The sequence below is a fragment of the Coturnix japonica genome, chromosome 7 (assembly GCF_001577835.2).
Source record: "Coturnix japonica isolate 7356 chromosome 7, Coturnix japonica 2.1, whole genome shotgun sequence".
NCBI lineage: Eukaryota > Metazoa > Chordata > Aves > Galliformes > Phasianidae > Coturnix > Coturnix japonica.
In genome coordinates, this window is record NC_029522.1 from 20,604,937 (window position 1) to 20,617,504 (window position 12,568).

At 44.0% G+C, this 12,568-nt stretch overlaps 1 long non-coding RNA gene across 1 annotated transcript; it reads right to left on the reverse strand.

The window, feature by feature from the left end:
- Positions 1–5,396: 5,396 nt before the first annotated feature.
- On the reverse strand, positions 5,397–12,223 carry LOC116653702. The gene is made up of 3 exons (XR_004308079.1): positions 11,972–12,223; positions 11,662–11,805; positions 5,397–10,742 (listed from the first exon to the last, which is right to left on the reverse strand). It is a non-coding gene; the product is annotated as an uncharacterized LOC116653702 (long non-coding RNA).
- Positions 12,224–12,568: the final 345 nt, after the last annotated feature.

Consider the following 12,568-nt stretch of genomic DNA (forward strand, 5'->3'; position numbering starts at 1 on the left):
GTCCCCCACCTATCACAAAACTGATTCAGGGATTAAGCTGAGGTAAGGACAAGGAAAGAATGCAACTACTACAAGGTCATGAAGAAAATGAGCCACAGACACAAGACCTGGGACCAGAACTCACGAATGACCATCCAGTCAGTGCTTTTACTCCTCAGAGCACAAACTACCATTACACACAGCCTCACAAGCACCTCTGATCTCCCCAGTCTCCCTGAATAGAGTATTTCCACCTGCAGAAATCACAGCTCCCCAGGAGCCCCAGCCAGCAGTGCTGGAGGTTGCAGGCCAAGCACTGAGCAGCTGAGCTGTTGACCTAACAGCTCTGCTGAAGTTATTGATGCCTCAAATGAAATGATCGTTCACAATGATTTTTATCTACCAGCCTCCAGATTTTTAGAGTTAAGTCAGGCAGAGGATTACGTTGTAATTTCAAGGCAGGCATCTTTAAAACGGTGATTATTCTACAGGAACGATAAAAATGCTGGAGAATGCATTAACTCTTTCCTTCCTCAGAAGGACTACGAGGTTGTCAGGCTGCAGTACAGTGGGAAACCTACAAACATATATGCTTCCCCTTCCTGACACAAATCAGACTTGCTGTGGTTGTGATCATAATAAGCATGTACCCAGACTTCATTAACTCACACTCTTCCTTATCTATCTCATACTGAGCTGTTTCCACAGCTCTTTCTGATGCTCTTAAAGATATTTCATCTCTTTTTAATATATATATGTATGGCAAGTTTTATCCATGCTTTGGAGCAGCAGCTATAACAACTTTCTGCTTAGTTTTGGGATGCACAGGAGGAACCCATGCACTGAGCAGCATTACGAAGCAAGGCAGTGACAGCCGCACAGGACTTCTACCATTGTTCTCAACAGAAATCCCATAAGATGAGTCATTCTGACATTACAGGGGAGATAATTTTGAGGCATAAGTTTCTGATAAAAATTGTTGAGTTTTGTGTTTTTCTTAAGGCCTCCAACTTCCTCTGGATTGGAAAGGGAACGTGGTCTGCGCTTGGCTTGGATGCCAAGTGAGAAAGGTGTGGTTAAATCAGAGGCCCTCAGATCCCAAACCAAAGTCAATGTATGTCTGGGCTCAGGTTCAAGGACTAAAAGCTCTCCCAGATGTCTCTGTTTTGGGTCCTCACACATTGCCTGTCACCTCTGAAGTGCACAGTACACTTCAGGAGGGGAAGCCTTTAAACACTATTCTCTCATTTAATATAATTGCAGGGTTGATTACAGACACTTGTGAGTTCACAATAAGAACCCCTAGAAACTGTTCAACAGACAGAGGGGCACAACTCTGACAACATCACTGTGTAGGCAACATCTAGGGACAGCCCTGAAACTGTCCCCACAGTCAAACAATCCTGGAAGAAGTAGGCATTCATCCTTGCTAACTGCTGCTGGGAAAGAAGGCATCTGAGCAGCAGGAGGATGAGATGAGCCTGATTTTTACCAAGTCTTGTTTGCTAGACCAGTTTTTGTTTTGTTTTTAAATTGGCATTGTACAGTGCCCCCAGGCCTGATTCAAAAACCCATAACTTGGGCCCATGCACATAGGCAAGATTCACCGCAGTCCTGCTGCCATTGTTTGGGAAGGGCTGACTCCAGCTGCTGTAGAGAGAACTGCAAAGAGGCTCTGCAGCTATAGGATAAGCTGCCCCCATAGGTTTCTCATCACCTTTATTGAACGTTGGGTCAGACATCATGCACAGAAGTTTTTGTGATCAATGAAGCCATGATTCGCTAGTTCTGCCCAAGGGCTTATTCACAGTTAATCCAAACCTACTTGATACAGGAAACTGGAGGGAAATCTCATCAGAATAGACTTTGCAGAGATTTCTGGCATTTCTTCTTCCAGCACTGGCTGAAAATAGAGTAGAAAGAGACTCCAGCCTCCTCCCAGTTATTCTGTCAGATCTTGAGATGGGTGACTAATTCACAATAAATAACAGTAGCTTCTTCATTTTCTGCCTTTTGTTGTTGTTGTTGTTGTTCCCTTTCTCCTTAGTTTCTCAAAAGTATATGTTAAGCAATTTCTGCAAATAATTGCAGGTAGTTTGGCAGCATTATCTGCTATCTTATATCTGCAATATAAGCATGCATGACAGGACACACAGGTTACAATGCAGACTTCAGAGTCTTTCATCTGGATAAACATACATCTTAGAAACAGGTTCACAGTTCAGATTTGCACAACTCTCAGTCTGAATCAATTCATGAGTATCTTGGATTAGTGCCTCAAAGCAGCCCACTCCCTTGAATATTCCTCTCATGGCATCCATATGCCTAAGCACTTCTCAGCCAGACAATGTGAAAAGAACAGAATACAATCCAAGCACCTGATTTCTGTATGGAAACTTGAAGCTTCTTGAGGAATCATTATTTAATTCATCATTCATTTTCTTAAGGGGTGTCTTTTGTATTTTCTGCACTACTCGCTGCCTTTGTAACTGCAGAGCTACTGATGGGATCTCTTCCCAACTGCCACACACTCCAGAGCAGGCAACATGTAGAAACGAGTGGTCCTACAGGGAGGACAAGCAGCTAAAAAAAGGAGCTGTGATGAATCTAGGCTTATCCGGACTTTATCTGTCTGAGCCTAAAGTTTCCTCTTTTTCACAGGTGCTGGCTAAATCTTCCATTCCTTGTTGGGGAATGAAAAGCATCTCAAGGAATTGGGCTGGATCAAACTGACTTTCCCACAACTCTCAAGCATCCCAAAGTCTCCCGTGTTTCCCTCTCTGTTCAGTCCAGAGAATGTAATTATTTCAGCCTCAGTGCTCAAGTTGCTAAACCACCCGTGGCACGTTAGTTATTAAATAAGGCTGACTGACAGTGATTATTTTACAGGAGATAAGCCAGACATTCAAGCTTCTTGTGGCAGAGCACTTCAGAAGATTTGATACAGTGCTATGTGTTCCCTTGAGAGACTGACTCACCTCTCACCCGTTTGGTGAGAAGCAAAAGAAGCTGCTTTGCTTTGTCTGTGCCGCCAAACCTATAATAAAAAGGTTTGATTGGAAGAATCTCTTTCTTGAGTGTTGGCCATAAGGATGGCTGGGAATCACAGGCTTCAAGGGTCTTCTATACACCTAGAAATGCCAAGTGTGTTCAAGCTATGTGAACTGCCCTTCACAGACTATTAGCTAGAATCAAAGCCACAAACATCGGGTGATGAACATGGAGCCCTCCTTAGAGAGCATGAGGTACATAAGGGAAGGAATTCAGGCACTGATGACTGTAGGCTGACCAGATAGAGGGAGGAAGAGAAGCAATATGGTATGAGGGGTGCTCTGATTGCCTTGCCATAAAATGGTAGATAGAAATGTAAAAATCTTTATAAATTATTCATTCAGCCTCAGAGTTCATGCACAGTAAGAAATCTGTAAAGGGAAACATGCCCCAAGCAAACAGCACCTCAGAAATGCTGAGGTAGTTCTCCTGCACATTAACATGTCAGGTCAGTGAAAACAAGGCTGGACAATGCTTCAGTTTATAAAAAAGGTCAAAGCTATTTTCAGCCAGCTGCACTTGGCATACAGAGCAGCTCCAGCTCGGCACGTCTGCCCCCAGTGCTCCATCCCTATGGGATTTTGGAACTGCTACTTTGGCCACAGTCAGTAAAAATAAATAAAACTGTATTTTTGAAAAGAGTTCTGTAAGAAAACTGCAGCAAGAAACTTCTGTAAGTCCAGAATAAACAGTAGACAGTAGAAAAGTTGGATCTAGTGGTTGCCACACAGAAATAAACTCTGGGGAAGAACCACACAGGGCAACCAAGGATGGAAGAAATCACAGTCCAGAACAAATACTATCTTGAAGAGACACTGCAGTGGGAATGAAGGTGGGAAGGATGAGGCTGTAGTTCTGGGCAGTGAGCATAAGGCAGCACCCTCAGCCACTGGGCTTTGCAAGACCACTGCCAGACGTTCACACTACTCTGTCATACCCCAGTGCTGGACACAGCCATGGCGATAAGCAGGAGCCAGCTCACCCAGCTGGGCTCTGTGCAGGTGAAACAAGGGGACCCTGTGGGGAAAGCTGCAGCCCAGGTGCAGCCACCTTTCTCAAGCCCCTTACTTCACCAGGGTGGAAGATGGATCATTACGTATGAAAACAGAACATTTTGGTTGCAAAATAAACTCAGGGAGTCAACGGCTGCTGGAGCAAACAGCCTATTTCATGAGAATTTAGCAGGGGAATAATTTAATGGAGCTCAGATAAAAGGCAGTCACCTGGAACTCAGATTTAGAAGAAATTGCTTTTTTTCTGAATTACTGGTTCGAAGGTTAAAGATGGAATATTCATCTGCACTTTTTTTTGCACATTCTCCCTGATCAGTGCACTAATGAACTCCAAACCATCCAGGGAAATTATTTCAGCCCCTCCCCCACCACCCAGGGAACAAATTCTTTATTAACAACAAACGATTGATTTTCTTTCTCCAGATCAGCATCTGCAGGTCTGGGTCCAAATTCAGCCCTGGAACAAACAGGGGGCAATTCCCACTGCGCTGATTAGGAGCTGATCCTTCTCTAAAAAATCCCTAAGGCCGCTTGAATTAGCTGTATTGACTTAAAGTGGGTTTAGCTTTAATTGAGTAATTGGTGAGCTTGGTTATCACTGGAAACGGCAGAGATTTCAAACAGGGGGTGCTTTTTTTCACCTCAGTGCAACACTCCTCAGGCTGAACTGTTCAAACAATTACAGACACCTTATGACATCAGAACACATTCAAATACATATACATCCATGTTATGTCAGCCCTGGAGGAGGCACCATCCTGCTCAGTGTTGGGTCGTACACCAGAGCATACAGGATTGCAGAAAGGCACAAGCAGGCCCAGCTCTGCATGCTAGGGTTGCAGAGCTGGAGCAAAGCCTAGCTAAAAAATATTACATCCTGCAAGGAGCAAACAGATTTACCCTGGTGCTAAGTTGCTGGGTGGCTCACTTCCTTGGGTCTCATATTACTAGTGCATTATTAGTAGCCACAAGAACCAGTGTAAGGGGAAACTTGGCTGATGGTAAATCTCAAGCACACACACTTCCTCAGTGCCTTCTGTAGGGGTTTGGAACCAATTGCCAGTGAACGAGCACTGTGAAATATGTGGATGTACATCTCTGATGTCTCACTATCAAATAATTTCTAGGTGCTTTACAAGGCCTCTTATTGTGATTTCTTGATTCAAACCAAAGACAGAATTACCAGTGTTTAAAACTAGAAATGAGAGAAAACTGATTCTAGGGTTAATTTTACATCCATAGGTGACCTCTTTGCCTCCACTTAGCATTCTAGAGATAAACTCTCAGACTGCAGCACTGCAAAAGCTCTTTCTAATTGAATCAAGCAGATTTAGATTATATTGGCTGATTTTTTAAAGCAGGAAGTAGGGAATCACTTAGACCAGTGAAAAGTGAGGGCCTGCAGAAGAAAGGAACTGAGAAGATTGGCTCCATGTAAGCAAAGAGAGGGAGATTAACATTTCACAATTATTCAGACACGTTGTTTCAAAGCTAAAAGTTATGGTTTTTAATTCTCTGTACACATATTTAAAGGTCAAAATTGAAATAAAACATTTCAAAAAACATTGTGACTGACTCAAGCCATGTCTTTTAATATTTCAAAAAGAGGAAAGCTTGTTTTGCTTCAAGACAAAGATTGTCCAAATCTCAGACGCTGGTGGGGTGGGAGCCTGGGGTGCATCTCTGTGCCTCTAAGACCATTATGTTCAGATCTTCTAAAGCTAGAGGCAAGTGCACTGCCAATGCAGGCAGGGAGGGACAGTACAGGTTTACATGGCTCATTTGTCAGCCAGCACAGGAGCACAAGCTCTGGGGTTAATTCGCTGTTAGTGAAGGGCAAAGCACAGGGTGATGGAGAGCTGCCACCTGCTCCATCTAACGACCTCCATTCAGACAGCCCTCCTTTGCTATGTGCTGGCTGCCAGAGCAAACAACTCCAACAAGAAGCATGCACCACTGAAACTGAAGTCACAGAGAGCCAAAATCTGTGTCGGTGACTGATATTACGACTCTGCTGCTGTCAGACACTATGGCGAAGAAGGCTGATTCAGTTTGGCTCAAAAGCCACATCAGGGCAGAACCATAGCTTACAGTGACTGAATCCCATCTCACAGTCACGCTGTGGGAGTGCTCAGTCCCTCACTCTTTACAACAGATCCCAGTGATGTGAAAATGTGCCAGATGCTGTTTCAGCCCCATTCATACAGAAGAGATGACACTGTCCATGCCAATGGAAGCTGTGGTAGATGCACTGGGTGGCTGTCTGAGGGAGCTGGTCTTGATGTGCAAGCCAGATAAGGTCAGCAGATCTGCCCAAACCACAGGATGACCAAACACAACTTAGCACAGTGAGCAGTTCCTCTTTGCCATCAAAGGCTGGACAGATGGCTGGACAGCAGCAAGATCCCATCACTTAACACCTTACTGTAGATACACAGCCCCTCCCCTCCTCGGTCTTTTCAAGGTCATAGCCATTCCCCATTGACTGCCAAGGAGATTTTCTGCCCAGAATCTGAATTTATACTACTCCAAGCTGTGTTAACAAAGAATCCTCTACACTGACATACAAGACTTGACATATAAATTGTCTGAGATGTCACTGTATAGCCATCTCTTGATATTCTGACATGATCCTTCAGCCCAAAGACCAGTCAACTTAAACTGACACATTCTCATTCTGCTACCCATTAGAAAAAAAGTAAAAGGACTGAAGTTGGAATAATATGGTATAATTCTTTTAGTCCAACCGCACTGTTTCCCTTCTCTTGCTTGAAAACAGCAATGAGAGCACTTTGCAAACAACTTTCATGAGAGTTTACAAAAAGCAAGCAGATGGGAAGGTGCTTTGAAAGACAGGTCCACCTCAGGAACTCAGCTCCTGCGTGCAGCCATGCACATAGCACAGCTGTCAGGTGGGAGTGATGCATTGCATGTAGCATTCAAACTGGTTTATGGGTGATCTTGTTCTGCAGGGGATGGCAAGGGACCGTTCAGGCATTAAATGAGCAGAAAGAATAATAATTAACACGTCTGGATGTTCTGGGGAACAGATTCTCCTGGGAACCAACAGGAATTGCTCTCCTGACATAAGTAAAGTAGAAATCCCAAGATCAACTGTGAGTGTAAAACCTAATTCCCTCCAGACAGAGGCATGCAAGGCACCCTGTGACTGACCCAGGCTCCTTTGGTCAGGCCCAGAAAGCAGGAAATGCAGAAGTTCTACCTTTGAAAGCTATTCTAAGTGTGAGCTGCTATCGTGTTTCTTGTCTGAGTCAGTACAGCTTGATGAACATCATCATTTGGAGCAACAAACTTTCCTGTGCCACAAGTTCTCTTTAAACTACAGCACAGCGAGATCACAGTGAATTCTTTCAATTTTTTACAGCAATACTGTCAAGAGAAATGAAAAATAAAACTGGCTGCTCTAGGCTTTTGTTACAGCTTGAGGGCATCAAACTCTGAGCTTACCAGTTACTCGTATTTCTGTCTGTCACTGTATTACACGAAGGGCACTTCCCTGTTCTCCCTCACTTCTCCTACCCCTGGTTATGGCTCAGCCTGAGATACAGGGATGAGAATAAGGCACAGCTGCTGGAGGGCAGGTCTGTCACAGGAGGAAGTCCACCACTTTCATGGAAGGTGAGTCCTCTTTCAGACACCATTTACTCTGCAGCAGTGCCTCATGCCACAGAAATTCTCTCTCTACCTTCCCAAGTTCCCCAACACACCCATCCAGAAAACACTCTTCCACACTTCAAGCAGCTCCCTAGTCGAGCCTTTCCTTTTTAGCTGCCTGACTACCAGCCCCAGCATAGCAGGGCAGCCCATTTGCAGAACACAGCACTCCAATCCATTAACCTTTTCCACACTGTGTGGGCTAGACTATTTCTTATCAGCAACACCTATTTTAAGTAATTTTCTAGAAGTTCAGTTCACTCTTCTGCTTGCCTAAGGAGATATAAAAATTTACACCTATTGTAAAAGCATGAATAAAAGCTGATTGCAGAAAGTAAAGACAATAATGTGCTCATAATACTAACAACCTCACTTGCTCTGCTTTTCTGTTCGAAGAAAGATCTGTCTTATCATCAACAGGGTGTTGATTTAGATTGCTACTAAAATTGCCACTGTAAAAGCAGACCCACTTTTATCGCATTAGTATAGAAAACAGTTACGTGCAATTTTGACTAGTATGCCAATTGCCAGCAGTGATCAATCTATTAATTATCAAGCCAATCCGTTTCTGCAGCAGGAGGTGACATATTTAGTGCACTCGGGATATTTTCTGAAGATGTTAAAATTTACAAAATAAAAATCAACAAAACCCTTTTTAAAGTAGAAATCAGCAAAATCGGTAACAGAATCACGTAGGGAAAGCAGAATGTTTGAGAATGCAAAGCCAGAGTACTGCTCTAGTACATAAAAGACTCACATTAATTTTCTAGCTCTGTGCAGACTTCTGATGTAACTAATGCTAAAACTAAACTGAAAAACTATTAAGTTTTTCAGGCTTAGTGACTGATTTTCATAATGATACAGTGCATTTTGGCCAAATACTGAGAGAAAGAACTATATTCCCTGCTCAGATGTAGTCACCTTCAATGCAAGCCATGTCCATTTTAATTTCTCTTTACACAATTCTCTAGAGATCCGATATGCAAGATGCAGGTCACAAGTTTTCTTTGGTAGCTGTGTTGCCTGCCTCACACTTAGGTATTTCTAACTTCCCCTCTGTAATCTATACCAGCAAAGCAGTAGATCGTGTGTGGATGCACAGGAGGAAGAAGCTTCTGTGCATTTTGCATGTGGTTTGTCATGTAAACACTAACCCCCAAAATAGAGCAGGAAGGAAACATCTTACACTAACAAGCAGATACCTGTTTGCATCTCTCAGTGACCCTTTCTCATAAGCGGGAAACATTAAACTGGAAATAAATCCAGAGGCATTCCTGCACTGGTTTTGGCACATTCAGAATCAATTTATCCCTTGCTCAGTGCTCCAACTGCTCAGCAAGGAGAGCAAACCCTCTCTAGCCAACAGTGAGCACTGTGACTGTGAACTGTTACTCTCTGACTCAGCTAAGGTGACAGTACTTGGGTGAATTTTATCACCCCACACAACTCACAAGCAGCTTATCTGCAGCTCCTCACCAGTTATACCATATGGTCTTCAAGAAGGGTGTCAGCAGTGGGACTAAAGCCCAGCCTGGGAAACACCAGTTGAAATCACTTTTATGAATCATTTACAGAAAACACATTTATAGATGAAAAGTACATTTATCTGAAGAGCATGCCATCAGTCAGAAGTCACTTGAAGGCACTGACGGGAGAGCTCTGGAGAACACTTAGGATCCTGTACTTTTTGGTATGGCTTTGTTACCAGGTTTACATAGACTGCCTGCCAGTGGGGCTGTGTACCTATTGAGAAGCATCAGTCTGACTAACAGATAGCCCTGCTGGAGCAAGCTGGGTGGGAAAACTGTGTGCTTCAAAGGGGCATGGTAGGCACTGCTCTTCAGGCTGCCACTCTGAGAGAAACCCACCAGATGGAATTTTTTTGAGCAAGGGAAAATGACTAATCATACAGAATCTAAGCTCTAAGATTTTCTCCACCAAAGTAACAGAAACACCAATTGACAGACTATATGAAAGAAAGAAAATCCTGTAATTCAGCCTATTTCAGTGTGTAAGAGATGGCACCATAACAGGCAAATTAAGTTGTTAAGGTATCAAAGCAATACCTTGTTTTCAATTCTCATCTACGTCTCATCACCCTATCATGATCTTGGGTAAATTACTTGACCTCTCATAGCTTGATTACTTGGCTTTTAAACAACTTCAGTAAGCAACTCTTCATGGAGGTTTGTACAGCATCTAACTCTTCTTCTCTGACAATGTTTTAGGAAGCAGCATCTTTTATCTCCTACTGTAAACACAATGATCACCAGAACATTTTCACTGCATCTATAGCTCAAGAGAAGTGTTCTCATTCCCAGGCCACAGAAACAATCAGGACAAAATGAATTCCTTAAGCCCCCATCAAAAGAGCTTCAGATGGGACACTGGCTGCCTGGAGGTTAAAGGTTTTCAGCACGCATTGGAAGGCACTGCCATTGCCTGTGGAGTCTTCAGCCCAAACAAAAGAGCAAAGACACTCCAAGTCTTTGGGGACTGAGAGCAAAAGAAATCTTCCTTTGAATTGAGAAAATCTTTAGAGAAGGGACTTCAGACCTCCAGTTATAAAGGAAATAAAAAGCATCTGCACTGACAGCTCCGGTTAGGAGTAAAAAAACACAAAGGGCTTTGAAAAACAACCAGCCTTTCATCTTCAATAGCAAGCTCAACAGCTCTGCAACAGCTGCTCAGTAAACAGCACAGCAAAGGAAAGCAAATCATTGGCACCAAATGCATTAAACATGGCAGCGTCTTCAGATGACATATTTTGTAAACTTCCTCCTTACAAGTTATGTTATTTCTTAAATCTAAAGAATTACTTGCTGTTTAGCAGCAGAGCCATTCTTCCATGCACTTGGGCAGGTTCATTACCCATATTTCTTGCTGAGTTTCCCACAAGGCAGGCTGGCAGCTTGGGTAACAGAAGATCTAACAGGACGCCAAGTGACTTGAGTTCATCACCTGTCTCTGCTTCACATTTTCTGAAGGCCAGCAAAGCACTTAATCTCTGGGCCAAGTTTTCACCTGGAAAAGGAAAGAACAATCACTGGCAACCTTTATTGACTCTGCATCTGTATGAGCATTTCAGGAGACAGGTAGGTAGATTCTGTCTGGCACGCTAAAGCCTCCTGATCAGAGTGGGGTTTTTTTGTTGTTCTTTTGTTTGCTTGTTTTTGTGGGTTTTTTAGTTCTAGACCACATAGAAATTGCCCAGGAACATCCAAAAACATGCGTACACTCCCACACCTCCATTTTCTCTCCTCATGTAGAAATCTGTTGAGATTCTCGTTAGTTAGTCTTCTTAGTGGGAAGGAAGGTTACAGCTTGCTGGTCTCTGTCAAGCAATCATCCAAAGACTTTCTTAACATCAGCCAGTCTAGCCATTTCTGCCCTGCCAGCTGCAACTAAGCCAGATGCTCTTCCCTTCATTATGCGTGGAGATGTGACTTCTCAGGAGTTGCCTTGAGAAGAGCCCAGCTGTATCACTGTGTTAAAACAGCCTCTTCAGTTTGTTCTCTACACTTTGACCAATGAAACAGCATATGGATCCTCGTTATCTTCTTTCATCCAATGCAAAGCAGCACCAGGGCTTCAGCACACAGCACTAGGCATCTACACTTGGAATAACCCTGAACACATGTCCAGGTGGTATCTGCACACTCAACCATTCCAGTATGAAAAACAGCATCCCTACATCCCACATGTCCTTGGGGTTGCATCTCATGTCTTCAAAGCAGGCAGTGCTGGCAGCTCAACCCCAGGTACTGTACTGCAGAAAGACTATACTGGCAGAGTCATTTAGCAGCTCAGCTGCTATTCAACACCTGCTAGGCAGAAGCAGGCCTTGCTCCCTCTCAGTGCAGCCCTAAAAATCTCACCTTCTTCCCTCAAAGCTAAGTCATGAAGCAGGCATTGCCAGTGGAAAAGCTGATGTTTTACATACCTTGCTGTGATGGGTCTTTATGACTTGACAAGATTCCTTTAGTCAGAGGAATGGTACTGCCAAATGGGGACCACAGACTGGATGGTACAGAGCTAAGCTTCAGCAAGCTCTTGATGTTGCTTGGATCTGGTCAGTTCTGCCTTCCTGTTGTAAGGAAATAGGATGAAGAGGTGTCATCACATGGCCAGAGCAGAGTTTAATGGCAAAGGATCCTTCTACCTTAGTCTCAAAACCAACCTCCTTCCATTCTCTGGGAGCAGAAGCCTGTCAGATAGGGACAGCCATAATGATAAAAAACACCCTTCCTCACCTTCCTTCTTCCACTTGTTAGGCTAGTGTCATTGTCCTCTTATAAAAAAGGGGAAACTGAGACACAGAGTAAGATGACAACTTGTCCAAGGTTGTTCAGCCACAACAAGCCATGCTCTGTGCCTGGGAGGATGCTTTTCTGAGTTCACACAAAAGATCTGAAGAAGACCTGTGTGACCAGACTCTGATCTGCAGCAGGGTTAAGGACCTGCAGTAGAGCCCACTTTTTCCTATTGCCTTGGAGGCTGCTTCCACCAGACAGACGAGGGGGGAAGTCACTTCCCTGCTCCCCCAGCCCGGCCCTCTTCTTTCCATAGCACAGCTGACCCCAATTCAAGCAGCTGACACATCCTTGCTCAGGGTGTTTCAGAGCTTCATTATTTGTGAATGCTTTTTTGTGTTGTGCCACTGGCACCAGCACTGCCTGTTCCCAGCCTGTTCCAGCAGCTCCCCAGTCACTGAGGTGACAGACTCAAAACAAAGCATGGGATCCAAGCAGATCCTCACTAGGGCCAGGGAGAGAAAGGAAGGGTCCCGGTGGATCTTCCTCCTTCTTCTAGCTTCCCATCCCAGCCTTCAGTTTCTGCTCTCCAGACCT